Source organism: Zea mays, chromosome 3, assembly GCF_902167145.1.
Source record: "Zea mays cultivar B73 chromosome 3, Zm-B73-REFERENCE-NAM-5.0, whole genome shotgun sequence".
In the NCBI taxonomy this organism is placed as follows: domain Eukaryota; kingdom Viridiplantae; phylum Streptophyta; class Magnoliopsida; order Poales; family Poaceae; genus Zea; species Zea mays.
This window is the reverse complement of record NC_050098.1, coordinates 223687481-223706648: the sequence shown is the minus strand read 5'-3', so window position 1 is coordinate 223706648 and position 19168 is coordinate 223687481. Positions and strand designations below refer to the sequence as shown.

At 43.9% G+C, this 19168-nt stretch overlaps 1 long non-coding RNA gene across 1 annotated transcript; it reads left to right on the top strand.

Annotated features, from left to right (window-relative positions):
- The first annotated feature begins 16021 nt into the window (after nt 1-16021).
- LOC109944893 (uncharacterized) lies at nt 16022-16864 on the top strand. The gene is made up of 2 exons (XR_002268236.1): nt 16022-16386; nt 16568-16864. It is a non-coding gene; the product is annotated as an uncharacterized lncRNA (long non-coding RNA).
- The last annotated feature ends 2304 nt before the right edge of the window (nt 16865-19168 follow it).

The window sequence follows — 19168 nt, the reverse complement described above, 5'->3', positions numbered from 1 at the left end:
CGGGGGAGTCGAGCAACAAGAAGAGGGAGGAATCACCTCCCCGCGTCAAGTCACACCGGAGTGGCGACAAGAAGAAGAAAATGAAGAAGGTGGTCTACTATGAGACCGACTCTTTGTCGCCTTCCACCTCCGGCTCCGACACGCCGTCCGTCACTTCTAAGCGCCATGAGCGCAAGAAGTTTAGTAAGATCCCTTTACGCTATCCTCGCATTTCCAAACACACTCCTTTACTTTCCGTCCCACTAGGCAAACCACCGGTTTTTAACGGTGAAGATTATTGTATGTGGAGTGATAAAATGAGGCACCATCTAACCTCACTCCACGCTAGCATTTGGGACATTGTTGAGTTTGGTGCGCAGGAACCATCCGTGGGGGATGAAGGCTATGATTCGGACGAGGTAGCCCAAATTCGGCACTTCAATTCCCAAGCCACTACTATACTCCTCGCCTCTCTAAGTCGAGACGAGTATAATAAGGTGCAAGGGTTGAAGAGTGCCAAAGAAATTTGGGACGTACTCAAGACCGCACACGAAGGAGATGAGGTGACCAAGATCACCAAGCGGGAAACGATCGAGGGGGAGCTCGGTCGATTTATGCTCAACCAAGGAGAGGAGCCACAAGCCATGTACAACCGGCTTAAGACCTTGGTGAACCAAGTGCACAACCTCGGGAGCACCAAATGGGATGACCATGAAATGGTCAAGGTTATTCTAAGATCACTCGTTTTTCTTAACCCTACACAAGTTCAATTAATTCATGGTGATCCTAGATATAAACTAATGTCTCCCGAGGAAGTGATAGGAAGGTTTGTGAGCTTCGAGTTAATGATCAAAGGCTCCAAACAAATCATCGAGCGGGGCGCCACCTCCACACCCGAGGTGCAACCCGTCGCCTTCAAAGCGAGGGAGGAGAAGAAGGAAGAGTCTACGTCGAGTAGGCTTCCCATCGACGCCTCCAAGCTCGATAATGAGGAGATGACGCTCATCATCAAGAGCTTCCGTCAAATCCTCAAGCAACGGAAGGGGAGAGACTACAAACCCCGTTCCAAGAAGGTTTGCTACAAGTGTGGTAAGCCCGGTCATTTCATTGCTAAATGTCCATTATCAAGTGATAGTGATAGGGGCGACGACAAGAAGGGAAGAAGGAAGGAGAAGAAGAAGTACTACAAGAAGAAGGGCGGTGATGCCCATGTTTGTCGGGAGTGGGACTCCGATGAGAGCTCCACCGACTCCTCCTCCGACGAGGACGCCACAAACATCGCCGTCAACAAGGGTCTTCTCTCCCCAACGTCGGCCACAAATGCCTCATGGCAAAGGACGACAAAACGAAGGTAAAATCTAGAGCCTCCACTAAATATGCAACATCTAGTGATGATGAGGATAACTTGCTTGCCCTTTTTGCCAACCTAAACATGCAACAAAAGGAAAAATTGAATGAATTAATAGGTGCTATTCATGAGAAGAATGAACTCTTGGATAGCCAAGAGGACTTCCTTATTAAGGAAAATAAGAAGCATGTTAAGGTTAAAAATGCTTATGCTCAGGAAGTAGAAAAATATGAAAAATTAACTAGTGAGCTAAGCACTTGCCATGATACTATTTCCAACCTTAGAAATAAGAATGCTAAATTAATTGCTAAGGTTGAGAATTTAAATGTTTGTGATGATTCTCTTGTCAGACTTAAAAATGATAATGCTTTGATTGCTAAGATTGACAAGTTGAATGAATCAATTGCTAGCCTTAAGATAGAAAATGATAAATTAATTACTAAGGCTAAAAATTTAAATGTTTGCAATGATATTGTTTCCAATCTTAAAAATGAAAATGTCATGTTACATGCTAAGATTGATGAATTAAATGTTCGCAAACCCTCTACATCTATCATTGAGCATGTTACTATTTGTACTAGATGTAGAGACATTAATATTGATGCTATTCATAATCACCTAGCTTTAATTAAACAACAAAATGATCACATAGCTCAACTTAGTGCTAAAATCAATGAGCATGACTTAGAAAATGGAAAATTTAAATTTGCTAGAAGCATGCTCTATAGTGGGAGACACCCTAGTATTAAGGATGGCATTGGCTTCCAACAGCGAGACAATGTCAAGCTTAATGCCCCTAAGAAATTGTCTAACTTTGTTAAGGGCAAAGCTCCCATGGTTCAGGATAATGAAGGCTACATTTTATATCCTGCTGGTTATCCCGAACACAAAATCAAGAGAATTCATTCTAGGAAGTCTTACTCTGGCTCTCATCATGCTTTATGTATAAGAGTGAGGCATCTAGCTCTAGGCAATCCACTCATGTTAAATTACCTAAAAAGAAAACTCCTATTGCATCAAATGAACCCAATGTTTCATTTAAAAATTTGATGCTTCTTATGTGCTCACTAACAAATCAGGCAAAGTAGTTGCCAAATATGTTGGGGGCAAACACAAGGGCTCAAAGACTTGTGTTTGGGTACCCAAGGTGCTTGTTTCTAATGTCAAAGGACCCAAGACCGTTTGGGTACCTAAGAACAAGGCCTAAATTTGTTTTGTAGGTTTATGCATCCGGGGGCTCAAGTTGGATCATTGATAGCGGGTGCACAAACCGCATGACTGGGGAGAAAAGGATGTTCTCCTCCTATGAGAAAAACCATGATCCCCAAAGAGCTATCACATTCGAGGATGAAAATCAAGGTTTGGTCAAAGGACTTGGTAAAATTGCTATATCACCTGACCATTCTATTTCCAATGTTTTTCTTATAGATTCCTTAGATTACAACTTGCTTTCAGTTTCTCAATTATGCAAATGGGCTACAATTGTCTTTTTACGGATATAGGTGTTACTGTCTTTAGAAGAAGTGATGATTTAGTAGCATTTAAGGGAGTGTTAGAGGGTCAGCTATACTTAGTTGATTTTAATAGAGCTGAACTCGACACTTGCTTAATTGATAAGACTAACATGGGTTGGCTCTGGCATCGCCGACTAGCCCACGTTGGGATGAAGAATCTTCATAAGCTTCTAAAGGGAGAGCACATTTTGGGACTAACAAATGTTCATTTTGAGAAAGACATGATTTGTAGCGCATGTCAAACAGGGAAGCAAGTTGGTGTTCATCATCCACACAAGAACATCATGGCGACTGACAGGCCACTTGAGCTACTCCACATGGACCTATTCGGCCCGATAGCTTACATAAGCATCGGCGAGAGTAAGTATTGTCTAGTTATTGTGGATGATTATTCTCGCTTCACTTGGGTGTTCTTTTTGCAGAAAAAATCTCAAAACCAAGAGACCTTGAAGGGATTCTTGAGACGGGCTCAAAATGAGTTCGGATTAAGAATAAAAAAGATTAGAAGCGACAATGGGACGGAGTTCAAGAACTCACAAATAGAAGGCTTTCTTGAGGAGGAGGGCATCAAGCATGAGTTCTCTTCTCCCTACACGCCACAAAAAATGGTGTAGTGGAGAGGAAGAATAGAACTCTACTTGACATGGCGAGGACCATGCTTGATGAGTACAATATTTTGGACCGGTTTTGGGCGGAAGCAATCAACACCGCTTGCTACGCCATCAACCGTCTCTACCTTCACCGAATCCTCAAGAAGACATCCTATGAACTCCTCACCGGTAAAAAGCCCAATGTTTCATATTTTAGAGTCTTTGGTAGCAAATGTTTTATTCTTGTTAAAAGAGGTAGAAAATCTAAATTTGCTCCTAAGGCTGTAGAAGGCTTTTTACTTGGTTATGACTCAAACACAAGGGCATATAGAGTCTTTAACAAGTCCACTGGACTAGTTGAAGTTTCTTGTGACATTGTGTTTGATGAGACTAACGACTCTCAAGTAGAGCAAGTTGATCTTGATGAGTTAGATGATGAAGAGGCTCCATGCGACGCACTAAGGAATATGTCCATTGGGGATGTGTGTCCTAAGGAATCCGAAGAGCCTCCACAAGCACAAGATCAACCATCATCTTCAATTCAAGCATCTCCACCAACCCAAGATGAGGATCAAGCTCAAGAGGATGAAAATAAAGATCAAGAAGATGAGCCACCTCAAGAGGAGGACAATGATCAAGGGGGAGATGCCAATGATCAAGACAAGGAAGATGATGAGGGTCCAAAACCGCCACACCCAAGAGTCCACCAAGCGGTACAACGAGATCACCCCGTGAACTCCATCCTCGGCGATATTCATAAGGGGGTAACCACTTGATCTCGTGTCGCTCATTTTTGTGAACATTACTCTTTTGTGTCTTCTATTGAGCCATATAGGGTGGAAGACGCATTAAGAGACTCGGATTGGGTGTTGGCAATGCAAGAGGAACTCAACAATTTCACGAGGAATGAGGTATGGCATCTTGTTCCACGTCCTAATCAAAATGTTGTAGGAACCAAGTGGGTCTTCCGCAACAAGCAAGATGAGCATGGTGTGGTGACAAGGAACAAAGCCCGACTTGTGGCCAAGGGTTATTCACAAGTCGAAGGTTTGGATTTCGGTGAAACCTATGCACCCGTAGCTAGGCTTGAGTCAATTCGTATATTACTTGCCTATGCTACTTACCATGGCTTTAAGCTTTATCAAATGGACGTGAAAAGTGCCTTCCTCAATGGACCAATCAAGGAGGAGGTCTATGTTGAGCAACCTCCCGGCTTTGAAGAAAGTGAGTACCCTAACCATGTGTATAAACTCTATAAGGCGCTTTATGGGCTCAAGCAAGCCCCAAGAGCATGGTATGAATGCCTTAGAGATTTTCTTATCGCTAATGGCTTCAAAGTCGGAAAAGCCGATCCTACTCTCTTTACTAAAACAATTGCAAATGATTTGTTTGTATGCCAAATTTATGTTGATGATATCATATTTGGGTCTACTAACAAATCTACTTGTGAAGAGTTTAGTAGGATCATGATTCAAAAATTCGAGATGTCAATGATGGGGGAGTTGAAGTATTTCTTAGGATTTCAAGTGAAGCAACTCCAAGAGGGCACCTTCATCAGCCAAACGAAGTACATTCAAGACATACTCACCAAGTTTGGGATGAAGGATGCCAAGCCCATAAAGACACCCATGGGAACCAATGGGCATCTCGACCTCGACACGGGAGGTAAATCCGTAGATCAAAAGGTATACCGGTCGATGATAGGATCTTTACTCTATTTATGTGCATCTCGATCGGATATTATGCTTTCCGTATGCATGTGTGCAAGATTCCAAGCCGATCCTAAGGAAGTTCACCTTAGGGCCGTAAAACGAATCTTGAGATATTTAGTTCATATACCTAAGTTTGGTATTTGGCACCCCAAGTGAAAGTAGCCTAGAGGGGGGGGGGTGAATAGGCTACACCTGAAAATTTTCACTAAAACTTCGAGATAGGTTAAATTAAAGTTGCACTGGTGCAAACCGGTTCAGTCGATTTTAATTACAACTGAACAAGTTTGAACCTGCTCAACTTAAATTAGATAATCTGTTGAACAAATACGAAGTAGTGGAGAATAAGCTAAAGACTTGCCCTACACAAAATCTACTCGAATGAATAATATGAACCAACTACCGAATATAAAGCGCTTGACAAGAACACACAAGAACACGCGATATAACCCGAGGTTCGGCAACCACCACAAAGGTGTCCTACTCCTCGTTGAGGAACCCACAAAGGGTCGGGTCTTTTCCAACCCTAATCCTCCACAAGCCGACCACAAAGGTCAAGGCAATCTCTTCTCAAATCAGCTCAAAGAGCGGGTGATACAAACTTCTTGGGGTCGTCCACAAATTTGGAGACTCCCAAGCAACCTCTAACCGTCAAGGAACACGAGGTTCCAAGAGTAACAAATCCACACACGGTTAAGTTTGCAACGAGCTCAAGAACAAAGAGAATGGGAGAATCGAGATGAAATTGACAGCGAGTTCGATCGAGTTCACCTCACACCAAGGGTCCTTCAAATGATTGAAGGAGATGCGATTGCGGGTGTGAAAGGTGAAATGAATGCGCTTGTTTGAAGGTTGGTCAGCCAAGAATTTGTGGGAGAGGCAGAAGTAAATGAGAGAGAGAGTGTGAGGGGGTATATAAAGGATCCCCCAAAAGCTGGCAGCCGTTGGGAGAAAAGGAGCAAAAACCGGTTGAACCGGTTTTCAGACCGGTTGAACCGGTTTCTACCAGGGGGATCCCGGTCCACTGAGCTACTCAGCCGGAGACTCGACCGGTTTCAAAACCGGCTGAGTAGGGAAAAAATTCGGCTCAACCGGTTTCTGAAAAATATCTGCTGCGACTTTTCTGACAGCTCTGACTGTCAGACAGGTCAGAGCAGAGGTGGCAGGTGAACAGTACCGAAACCGGTTGAACCGGTTTCAGGACCGGTTGAACCGGTTTTGGGGGCTGAAACCAAATTTTGAGTATTTTGAAGAGAACAAAAGGAGTCTTTGTGGGAAGCAAAATTTGTTTTTCTCAAGGGCATTCATGATCTGGAAAAATGATCTCCAAGATGTTTTCAAAAGATTTTGAACTTGGCTCATTGCACAACTTACTTAACCGTCGCGGATCCCTCTTAATTGTACGGCGATTCCTATGACTCAAGAATTATAAATTTAGCACCGCCGTTGTTTCTTAGCACTTGGAGCACGCCATTTGATGTGGAATTTTAAATCGTTGTGCTTTATACTTTTATGCTCGTAAGATATGTGCTTCTCCTGTCTGTAGAATTTCTGTGTACATGCTAGGAGCAAACTTGTTAGAATCTCAGTTTGTTTTGTCATTAATCACCAAAACCCTCAATTAGGGTTGATTGCACTTACAATCTCCCCCTTTTTGGTGATTGATGCCAAAACAAACTAGAATAGAAATAAGAATTAAAAGTTACAAGTAGTTGCGAGATAAAATCTTTTATGTATGTGTAGCTCCCCCTAAATATGTGCATGAGTTTTGCGATATTAACATTGACTTGATATGTCAATTTGCAACATATTTAGAGAGAGAGAACAATCAACACCATACACAAAACAATGGGGTATGAAACATAATTGGATAGAAAGAGTAAAAATTACACATTCAAGCTCATTATTGCATAGCATATGATATGAAAAATTCTACAACTATTACAATAATGAGAACTCATCTCATCACATCATAAAAATGTTTATGGCATTAGAGCCATGCATGCATCATACGAGAGACCAAATAGTTATTACAGACCGATTGTTCATTACAAAAATAAAGGGGTACTGCATAATAAACCTTCTCCCCCTTTTTGGCAACAAGAACCAAAAAGAGAGAGAGAAGCGCCAATCCAATGATCACCAGTGGGGAGGAGGATGATGAGGAGCAAAGAGGTGGTGCGCCAGGTCAGAGGCAAAGTGTTCTTTCCCAGATTGGGTCGGGGGAGGAGCACTGCCAGAGGGATCCTGGGGCGGAGGGTAAGAGGACGATTGGCCCAGATCCCCGTGATACGGAGGCGGGACAAACTGCTCCCGATCATCAAAATAAGTTTCTTCTTCTTCTTCGACATCATCAGCTGTCGTAAAAGGCACCCCATATGCCTGCTGGTACCACTCGTTGACCTCTGGAGGAGGAGGGTGGAGAGGTACATCAGGAGAGCGGGGGGCGAAAAGAGTACCCAAAGCGGAAGCTTGACGACGTAGGTTGTCGTCAGTCTCCCGCTGACGTCGAGCCACCTCATGGACATCCGCAGCAATGTTTCGGCACATGGAGAAGAATGCCGCAAACCCGTGGGCCAAGCGGGCACCCATCCCACGGCCACGACCTCGACCACGACCACGACCACGTTGTAACACCCTGAATTTAGGGGTATAAAATTTCTTTTCTAATATTCACCAAATTCATGTGTTACCCTCTCTTTTCCTTGCTTTTCTTTTCTTTTTTTCTAAATAATGGAGAGTTATTTTATTATATATAAGTTTTAGCATAGTAGAATAAAATCCTAGAGAAGCTTTGATTGTTGCATTCATGCCATTGCATAATGTTTATGAGTGCAAAAAGTTTTTGAAATATGTAAAATTATCTCGAGCATGTTTTGGGGGATTTTCTAACCATTCGAAACTTTTTTCGAGTATTAAGCTGAAATCTAGATTCTCTGGTATTATTTTTATCTCTAAAATTTAGTATTTACGAAAACTAAAATATTCCAAAAAACTTGATAATATATGTATTTTTTCTTCCTCTCGTCAGACTTGTTCCAGATCACGTGCCCTTTCTCGCGAGATCGCTGAACCACTTTTTCTCGCGAACGGCATGCTGCTCGCGTCGGTTATTCTCGTCTATCCCCATCTACTCTTCCGACGTCTATCTCGTCATCCTGGGCCCGTGGGCCAGCTCCGACTATCTTCGTCTAATTTTATCTAACCATGTCTACCACACGTCTAACTCTGTCTCCGTCTTACACTGTCTCGTGCAACCGTCTCGCTCGACTAGAACGCGATCTACAACAAATTTAGTGACCATCTCCCACGCCCTGTGGCCCAGCCACGTCGCGTGTCGAGCGTGATGGCACAGCTGTGCCTAGGTGCTCCTTGCCCCAGGCCCTACCGGGCAGTCTCCCTCGCTGGGGCGTGGTACTGCGCCATGGGGCCCATTTGTTATCTCCCTCAAAACTGTCTGTCCCCGTCCATCTTGCCCAGATGTAGAAAAGCACCAACCGCCCACCCATGTCGACCATTTGAACAACCCCTGCATCTCCCTCGCCCCGCTCCCCTCTCTCTAGCGCCTCCCTGCCCTCGGGCACGACCAACCCTTTTCGGCGGCGCAGCTCCGCCCTTGGCTCTCCTGCGCGCAGCTCGGCGTGGCGTGGCCCGGCTCCGGCGAGCGGTCGAAGAAACCCGGACGCCAAGCACCTTCCCCACCGGAGCTTCGCTGACCTGCTGTCCATGTTTTCCCTCGCCGTTCTTCATCGTGATGGTCTGGTGAGGTGAGGTCGTCTACCCCCTTCCCTCGTCTATCTCGCTCCCGCTCCGCTCCGCCGTAGCTAGCTGCTGCGGGTTTGCCACCATGGTCAGTGCCTGCTCCCTGCAACGCAGACCACATGGAGCCCCCAGCCCCCACGTGCGTGTGCGTTCTTGCCCCTGGCCGCGGCTCCCCGGCACCTGCGCCGAAGCCCAGCACCGAGCCTCGACCAGGCCAGTCCCACCCGTCCCCTTGCGTCGTTGCGTTTGAAGAATGGAGTGGAGGCACATGGAAGGTTGAAGAGAGAACAACCAATAAAGCAGTATGCGACTTCCAGATGTAGTAGAAGATCCCTGGCCTCAGGAAGATACATCGAACCTCCAGCCCCATTCGTAGGTCCGTATGCATACAGTAAAAATCATTTTGCAGCTGGAGCACGATTGAATCCAAAAGCATTTTATTAAAAATCATTTGCTACTCCTTTTGGGACTATCCCCAGACAACGGAAAAGCGTCCAATTTTCTTTCATTTTTCACCCCCTATGCACGGAACTCATAAATCGAATCAACCATTTCAGTTCGTGCATGCGCAGCAGACGAGGGAGAAGAGAATTGTGAAGGAGTGAGCAGTTGGTGGAGAGAAAGGAGATGCTAGCCACACCAGATCCCACATCTAAAGATTTTCTGTGGCTGCACCTCGTGTGACCCTTTTTGTGGTAAGTGGTCGGTCGATAGGATTGCACCACGTCGTCGTTAATCTGCGATTAATGAGTATGTATTAACTTTGGCATTAGATATTTGATTCATTCCGTTCCAGTTATATTAACCGTGTAATGATCTTGTACGCACGTTAAAATTATTATGTTGTTACCACACATGTTTTAGTTAAATAATTAATTATTGGTTTACTTGAGGGTTATTAAAATAACAATTTAATTAGAACGAGTCTATAGTTTTAACTCATGCTTTTATAAATATAAATGTTAATTAACTTGATTAATACCAGCTTAAATACTTTTATTTAATTATTTATTTGTCATTGTTCGCGCGCGACATCGTATGCGCGTCATTGAGCTGTTCGCGCGCGTAGTCACGTTGGTTAGCACGTGTCGCGCGTGCTGTTCGCCCGCGTTGTCATACGTCGTGTGTGTGCGTCGCGTGTGTCATTTACTCGTGTCGTTTGCCTTACCGTGGACCGTTAGCGTGTATCTCGCGTGTCGATCACGTGGGTCGTGCGGCGTCTGTGTGTGATAATAAATTGTTTTTGCTTATAATTACTCATGTTAATAACGTTAATTCGTCAGGTCATATGTTTTAGATAATTAACTTAAGGTTCGCTCGACTAATATTTATTAGATTAACATTCTAACTAGATTAAATGCGTAGTATTCCACTTAGGCTTATATAATAAATATCGATTAATATAATCAGGTCGAATCAAATGTTTTAATTAGTATTTGTTTAGCGTAAACCCGTTAACTTCTTGACCATAGCTTCGATTTCGACGCTTCTTTTCCTCGTGTGACCGTAGTAACGCACTCTACTTCGTTTTGCATATTTTGTTATTTTTTTATTTGAATGGTGTAATGTTCTTATGCATATATATATATATGTTTGTTTGTGCCTGTTTGTATTCGCTGTGCGTCACGAATAGACTGTGATCCGTTTCCGAGCTTCGAGGGATCGATGATCAAGCTTGGCGACCAAGTGATCGAACTCTTCGAGTTCTACGAGGATGAAGACCCTGAGCATCTGTTTGGTGAAGGCAAGTGTCCCTTGACCTATCTTTGTCCTATACATTCTATAATTCAATTCCCGCATTTACACAGTTATACCTAAGGATTGACTAGTTTTTGTTATCCATGTCCTTGTTTACCTATTTGGGTTGGATTATTATGGTTTAGCTTTATGCTAGTGCTTAACCATAATCAATGAACATGATGAGATTTATCAATGATACGCTGTTTCCCTTCTTTATTATGATATACTTGTGGCATTTAAGGGGGCTCGAGCGGTTTCTCGAGTGCTTCTCCGTAAGGACCTGTTCGTTGGATGACCGCCCGGGAAAACAGTGCAACCATAAGGGTGGAATGGGATGCCCTTAGCTGAGTAATTAGAGGAACTGGGGTGTAGTTCGCTTCGCCGTCGTGCCGTTAATGGGGCTCGGTGTATGCGGCTCGCTCTGCTAAGGTTGGTTCGCCCCTTGAGGAGGAGTGCGGTGCATTTAGGAAACCTAACGGGCGGCTACAACCCCAGGGAATCTTTGTAAAGGCTACGTAGTGAGACCCTGCCTATTCACCTTGGTAGTGTTTAAGGGTTTGATCGGCCCGAGGCAAGAGGGAATCACGGCTTGTGGGTAAAGTGCACAACCTCTGCAGAGTGTTATGAAACTGATATATCAGCCGTGCTCGCGGTTATGAGCGGCCAAGGGAGCTCCATTGATTAGTGGCACTTGATCAGAGATGTTCGGATTACAGGTGGCAATGAGAATGATGGTTTGGCATTAACTATGGTAACAGTAAGTGGTATTCTTTCCGTTTGGAAAGGGTACGTTTGGGTTAATAACGTGGGTTAATTCTAAAACTTGGCTTTCTCTACTAGTAATAATAATCTGACCAACTAAAAGCAATTGCTTGACTTAGCCCCACATAAAGCTAGTCCACTACAACCAAACAGGACACTTGCTGAGTATGTTGATGTGTACTCACCCTTGCTCTACACACCAAACCCCCCATCCCCAGGTTGTCTGCATTGCAACCACTGCTCAGGAGAAGATGAAGCCGTAGAAGGAGACTTCCAGGAGTTCTAATATTACGACGAGATTTAGGCGTGGGTTAGCGGCAACCCCCAGTCGGCTGCCTGTGAAGGCCGCGTGTATCTATGTTTCTTTTCCGCACTTTGATTATTGTAAAGACTATGTGGATGTCTCAGACATATGATGTAATCGACTATTATTACCCTTTTATGTTATTATTTGAGCACTGTGTGATGATGTCCAGTTATGTAACTGTTGTGTACGTGAATTGCTGATCCTGGCACGTACATGGTTCGCATTCGGTTTGCCTTCTAAAACCGGGTGTGACATAAGTGGTATCAAAGCCGTGCTGACTGTAGGACCGCTAGCCTAGAGTAGCATTGACCGTTTTAAGGACTTATTGACTGTTACTTCACCTCATCCTTGATTCTGCTTCAAAATATTAGTCACCTCGACTAATTCTATGTTGTGCTCCTATATGCCCCCTTGCCAAAAGTATTTTATCCTAGTGTGGTCTATACTTCTCTCAATCTATTAGATCTGATCTTGCTCTTGTGCTTGTGACATCTTTGTAGATGCCCCCTGACCATAACCTTCTTGTTTTTCGGATTGTTTCCTCTTCTGTCATTAAATTGCCACCATTTAGCAATCTCTATTCCATTGGTATTGACATGCTCGTATCCCCGGATTCTTCAATACCCTTGTTTTAAATACTTACCTCTGAATTTCTACTGCCTACTTAAACATTTCAGTTTATATGTCCATGATCATCCTGTCTTTTGAGACCCTTTCCTATTCTGTTGTTAAGTCACTATCTTTCGGCTATTCGTACTCCCTTGGTCTTAGTATGCTCACACCTTCGGAATCTTGCATACTCTTACTTTTTATATAAATGCTTACCTTTGTACCCCAATGTTTGTTTAAGACATTTCAATTTACATGCTCTTGACCACCTTTGTTTCCTCATGATCTATGAGTGATCGTTCTATTCCTCACATCCTTAACGTTCTCATCGTTTCCATATAACTTCCCTCGGTAATAATTTCTTTTACTTCAACCATTTTGTTGGAACCTTACCTACCTTACCAGTGATTGTTTTCTCCATTTTGCCATTTCGCGAGTCTTGACTTAAGTCCATCCTTTGCTATGCTCTTTATGATTATCACCTTTACCCTTGATACTTCTATATCTTGCATTGATGTTCATCTTATACCTACCCTTTAAAGTCTCCCCTCTCCCATCTCAATTTGAGAGTTGTATGTTTTACCTATTTTCTCTTGGGCATATCATCTTCTTTGTCCCTTGCGAGTTTTTAACTCCATCCTTTGCCTACTTTTGTTTGCTATTACCTTTACCTTTCTCACCCCTTGATCTTACCTTGGTGATTACGTTATGTCTGTTATCTAAAATCTCCAACTTCATATTCCAATTTGAGAGCGATTTTTTTACTTACCTCACACTTGGCTATATCCTCTTCTTTACCAAGTGTAAGCTTGGGCGCAACTCCATTCTTTGTTGTACTCATACCACAAGCTCTTCTATGCCTTCATCTGTTCTCTCATACCCTTGTCTGTTATCTCGTTTGACCCTTGCGATATTTATGTCTTCTACCTAAATGCTTACCTTAAACTTGTCCTTTGAAAGCCTCCACTTTATTTCAACCCAGTTTGAGAGTTGCGAGGTACCTACCTCTCCCTTAATTTCTTTTCACTTCTTGTCGCCTTACAAGTTTTGTGTTAATTCTATCCCTTGAGGTGTTTTTATTTTCTATAACCCTCACCTTGTCGTCCATCGATCTTGCCTTGATACTCATCTTTATTTCTACTCTTTAAAAATCCCCTCTCTTCCACCTCAATTTGAGAGTAGCAGTTTACCTATCTGGCCCTTGGACGTATTCTCACCTTTTCCATTTACAGGTCCTATCTTAACTCCATCTTGTATGGTACTTATATCCTTTGTTTTATGCCTATTACCTCCTCCCCTACATCCTTGACTGTTATTACCTCTAAAACCCTCGTGATATATATATGCCCTTGCCTTTCTGCTTACTTTGAACCTACCCTTCAAAGCACCTCTTTTCCATCCCTGTTCGAGGATAAGGCCTCATCTATTTCATCATTGACTGATCGCCTTCTTTGACACCTTGCAATTTTATCTAAAATACATCCTTTTGCTGTGCGTTTGTTTGTTATCACTTAACCCTTGTCATCCCTCGATCTTTACCTTGATGCTTATCCTACACCTGCATTGCATTTTAAAGCCTCCTCTCCCGTTTTAGTTCAAGAGTGTTATCTTACCCATTCTGCTCTTGGTCGTTCCCTTTTTCTCTGTTGAATTGCAAGTCATAGCTTTTTATTGACACCACCCTTACCTTTGTAATCACTAGATCTTGCCTCGATGCTTATCTTAGGTCTGCTTTTTGGAACCTCTACTTTTCTATATCAACTCGAGAGTGGTGTTCTGCCCATTATGCCTTGGGTCGTATCCTTATCCTAGTCGCTTACATTGCTTGCTTTAACTCCATCCTTTATTGTGCCCATGCCCCTATCCTGCACATACTATTCTTCTCCTCCTCCTTCGACAACCTTAGAGAGTAGTTATTCCCTTCTTAAGAAAGTCCACCATTTAATTAAAAGGAACATATAGCAACGAAATGTTTGTTGTTGTATGCTTGTGATGTTTGTTTGTATGTTATGACTGGTTTGCTTTTTTGTGATGAGTGTTGATGTGTTGTGGCCCTTGGTCCGCAATGACATCATTTTACTAGCGGATTGCCATAGAGTAAGGTAGCTGGGTGCTCTCCCTTTTCTCTCTTTAATCCATCTATGCTTACCTTTTCTATATATACCCTTCCCACTTGCACCTGTTCGATTGACATCCTACAACCTCTCTTAATCAGTCAAGATCAGAGTCGGCAGCATCTTCCCCAAGTGCGTATCAATGCTCCTGTTAAGGGGGTTAGCCGCTAACCCCAATTATGGCAATGCGATTAACATCAACCAACAAGATCAGAGTAGCGCAGAGAAACCGTGAGTGGGTCCTAACCCACAAGTCCAAGAGATCCTTAAGAATTGCATCAGTGGGTCGTGAACATCTGAAGGTTAAAGCAACCAGTGCGCAAGTTAAAGCTGGCAGAGTTAAAGTTGAGTTAGAACAAACTATGAAAAACCAATGAGCCAATCTTATTTTCTTGCTAGCCTCTTCTTGAATCTCGAGGGCGAGATTCTGTTAAGCGGGTTAGATTTGTAACACCCTGAATTTAGGGGTATAAAATTTCTTTTCTAATATTCACCAAATTCAGGTGTTACCCTCTCTTTTTCTTGCTTTTCTTTTCTTTTTTTCTAAATAATGGAGAGTTATTTTATTATATATAAGTTTTAGCATAGTAGAATAAAATCATAGAGAAGCTTTGATTGTTGCATTCATGCCATTGCATAATGTTTATGAGTGCAAAAAGTTTTCGAAATATGTAAAATTATCTCGAGCATGTTTTGGGGGATTTTCTAACCATTCGAAACTTTTTTCGAGTATTAAGCTGAAATCTAGATTCTCTGGTATTATTTTTATCTCTAAAATTTAGTATTTACGAAAACTAAAATATTCCAAAAAACTTGATAATATATGTATTTTTTCTTCCTCTCGTCAGGCTTGTTCCAGATCACGTGCCCTTTCTCGCGAGATCACTGAACCACTTTTTCTCGCGAACGGCATGCTGCTCGCGTCGGTTATTCTCGTCTATCCCCATCTACTCTTCCGACATCTATCTCGTCATCCTGGGCCCGTGGGCCTCCGACTATCTTCGTCTAATTTTATCTAACCATGTCTACCACACGTCTAACTCTGTCTCCGTCTTACACTGTCTCGTGCAACCGTCTCGCTCGACTAGAACGCGATCTACAACAAATTTAGTGACCATCTCCCACGCCCTGTGGCCCAGCCACGTCGCGTGTCGAGCGTGCTGGCACAGCTGTGCCTAGGTGCTCCTTGCCCCAGGCCCTACCGGGCAGTCTCCCTCGCTGGGGCGTGGTACTGCGCCATGGGGCCCATTTGTTATCTCCCTCAAAACTGTCTGTCCCCGTCCATCTTGCCCAGATGTAGAAAAGCACCAACCGCCCACCCATGTCGACCATTTGAACAACCCCTGCATCTCCCTCGCCCCGCTCCCCTCTCTCTAGCGCCTCCCTGCCCTCGGGCACGACCAACCCTTTCCGGCGGCGCAGCTCCGCCCTTGGCTCTCCTGCGCGCAGCTCGGCGTGGCGTGGCCCGGCTCCGGCGAGCGGTCGAAGAAACCCCGACGCCAAGCACCTTCCCCACCGGAGCTTCGCTGACCTGCTGTCCATGTTTTCCCTCGCCGTTCTTCATCGTGATGGTCTGGTGAGGTGAGGTCGTCTACCCCCTTCCCTCGTCTATCTCGCTCCCGCTCCGCTCCGCCGTAGCTAGCTGCTGCGGGTTTGCCACCATGGTCAGTGCCTGCTCCCTGCAACGCAGACCACATGGAGCCCCCAGCCCCCACGTGCGTGTGCGTTCTTGCCCCTGGCCGCGGCTCCCCGACACCTGCGCCGAAGCCCAGCACCGAGCCCCGACCAGGCCAGTCCCACCCGTCCCCTTGCGTCGTTGCGTTTGAAGAATGGAGTGGAGGCACATGGAAGGTTGAAGAGAGAACAACCAATAAAGCAGTATGCGACTTCCAGATGTAGTAGAAGATCCCTGGCCTCAGGAAGATACATCGAACCTCCAGCCCCATTCGTAGGTCCGTATGCATACAGTAAAAATCATTTTGCAGCTGGAGCACGATTGAATCCAAAAGCATTTTATTAAAAATCATTTGCTACTCCTTTTGGGACTATCCCCAGACAACGGAAAAGCATCCAATTTTCTTTCATTTTTCACCCCCTATGCACGGAACTCATAAATCGAATCAACCATTTCAGTTCGTGCGTGCGCAGCAGACGAGGGAGAAGAGAATTGTGAAGGAGTGAGCAGTTGGTGGAGAGAAAGGAGATGCTAGCCACACCAGATCTCACATCTAAAGATTTTCTGTGGCTGCACCTCGTGTGACCCTTTTTGTGGTAAGTGGTCGGTCGATAGGATTGCACCACGTCGTCGTTAATCTGCGATTAATGAGTATGTATTAACTTTGGCATTAGATATTTGATTCATTCCGTTCCAGTTATATTAACCGTGTAATGATCTTGTACGCACGTTAAAATTATTATGTTGTTACCACACATGTTTTAGTTAAATAATTAATTATTGATTTGCTTGAGGGTTATTAAAATAACAATTTAATTAGAACGAGTCTATAGTTTTAACTCATGCTTTTATAAATATAAATGTTAATTAACTTGTTTAATACCAATTTAAATACTTTTATTTAATTATTTATTTGTCGTTGTTCGCGCGCGACATCGTATGCGCGTCATTGAGCTATTCGCGCGCGTAGTCACGTTGGTTAGCACGTGTCGCGCGTGCTGTTCGCCCGCGTTGTCACACGTCGTGTGTGCGCGTCGCGTGTGCCGTTTACTCGTGTCGTTTGCCTTACCGTGGACCGTTAGCGTGTATCTCGCGTGTCGATCACGTGGGTCGTGCGGCGTCTGTGTGTGATAATAAATTGTTTTTGCTTATAATTACTCATGTTAATAACGTTAATTCGTCAGGTCATATGTTTTAGATAATTAACTTAAGGTTCGCTCGACTAATATTTATTAGATTAACATTCTAACTAGATTAAATGCGTAGTATTCCACTTAGGCTTATATAATAAATATCGATTAATATAATCAGGTCGAATCAAATGTTTTAACTAGTATTTGTTTAGCGTAAACCCGTTAACTTCTTGACCATAGCTTCGATTTCGACGCTTCTTTTCCTCGTGTGACCGTAGTAACGCACTCTACTTCGTTTTGCATATTTTGTTATTTTTTTATTTGAATGGTGTAATGTTCTTATGCATATATATATATGTTTGTTTGTGCCTGTTTGTATTCGCTGTGCGTCACGAATAGACTGTGATCCGTTTCCGAGCTTCGAGGGATCGATGATCAAGCTTGGCGACCAAGTGATCGAACTCTTCGAGTTCTACGAGGATGAAGACCCTGAGCATCTGTTTGGTGAAGGCAAGTGTCCCTTGACCTATCTTTGTCCTATACATTCTATAATTCACTTCCCGCATTTACACAGTTATACCTAAGGATTGACTAGTTTTTGTTATCCATGTCCTTGTTTACCTATTTGGGTTGGATTATTATGGTTTAGCTTTATGCTAGTGCTTAACCATAATCAATGAACATGATGAGATTTATTAATGATACGCTGTTTCCCTTCTTTATTATGATATACTTGTGGCATTTAAGGGGGCTCGAGCGGTTTCTCGAGTGCTTCTCCGTAAGGACCTGTTCGTTGGATGACCGCCCGGGAAAACAGTGCAACCATGAGGGTGGAATGGGATGCCCTTAGCTGAGTAATTAGAGGAACTGGGGTGTAGTTCGCTTCGCCGTCGTGCCGTTAATGGGGCTCGGTGTATGCGGCTCGCTCTGCTAAGGTTGGTTCGCCCCTTGGGGAGGAGTGCGGTGCATTTAGGAAACCTAACGGGTGGCTACAACCCCAGGGAATCTTTGTAAAGGCTACGTAGTGAGACCCTGCCTATTCACCTTGGTAGTGTTTAAGGGTTTGATCGGCCCGAGGCAAGAGGGAATCACGGCTTGTGGGTAAAGTGCGCAACCTCTGTAGAGTGTTATGAAACTGATATATCAGCTGTGCTCGCGGTTATGAGCGGCCAAGGGAGCTCCATTGATTAGTGGCACTTGATCAGAGATGTTCGGATTACAGGTGGCAATGAGAATGATGGTTTGGCATTAACTATGGTAACGGTAAGTGGTATTCTTTCCGTTTGGAAAGGGTACGTTTGGGTTAATAACGTGGGTTAATTCTAAAACTTGGCTTTCTCTACTAGTAATAATAATCTGACCAACTAAAAGCAACTGCTTGACTTAGCCCCACATAAAGCTAGTCCACTACAACCAAACAGGACACTTGCTGAGTATGTTGATGTGTACTCACCCTTGCTCTACACACCAAACCCCCATCCCCAGGTTGTCTGCATTGCAACCACTGCTCAGGAGAAGATGAAGCCGTGGAAGGAGACTTCCAGGAGTTCTAATATTACAACGAGTTTTAGGCGTGGGTTAGCGGCAACCCCCAGTCGGCTGCCTGTGAAGGCCGCATGTATCTACGTTTCTTTTCCGCACTTTGATTATTGTAAAGACTATGTGGATGTCTCAGACATATGATGTAATCGACTATTTTTACCCTTTTATGTTATTATTTGAGCACTGTGTGATGATGTCCAGTTATGTAACTGTTGTGTACGTGAATTGCTGATCCTGGCACGTACATGGTTCACATTCGGTTTGCCTTCTAAAATCGGGTGTGACAACGTGGTGTGGGAGATCCGCGGCCAGGGGAAGGGCGCGAGGCACCAGCAGCAGCAGCACCAGCAGCAGACGGACCCGCAGATGTATGAGCACGAGAAC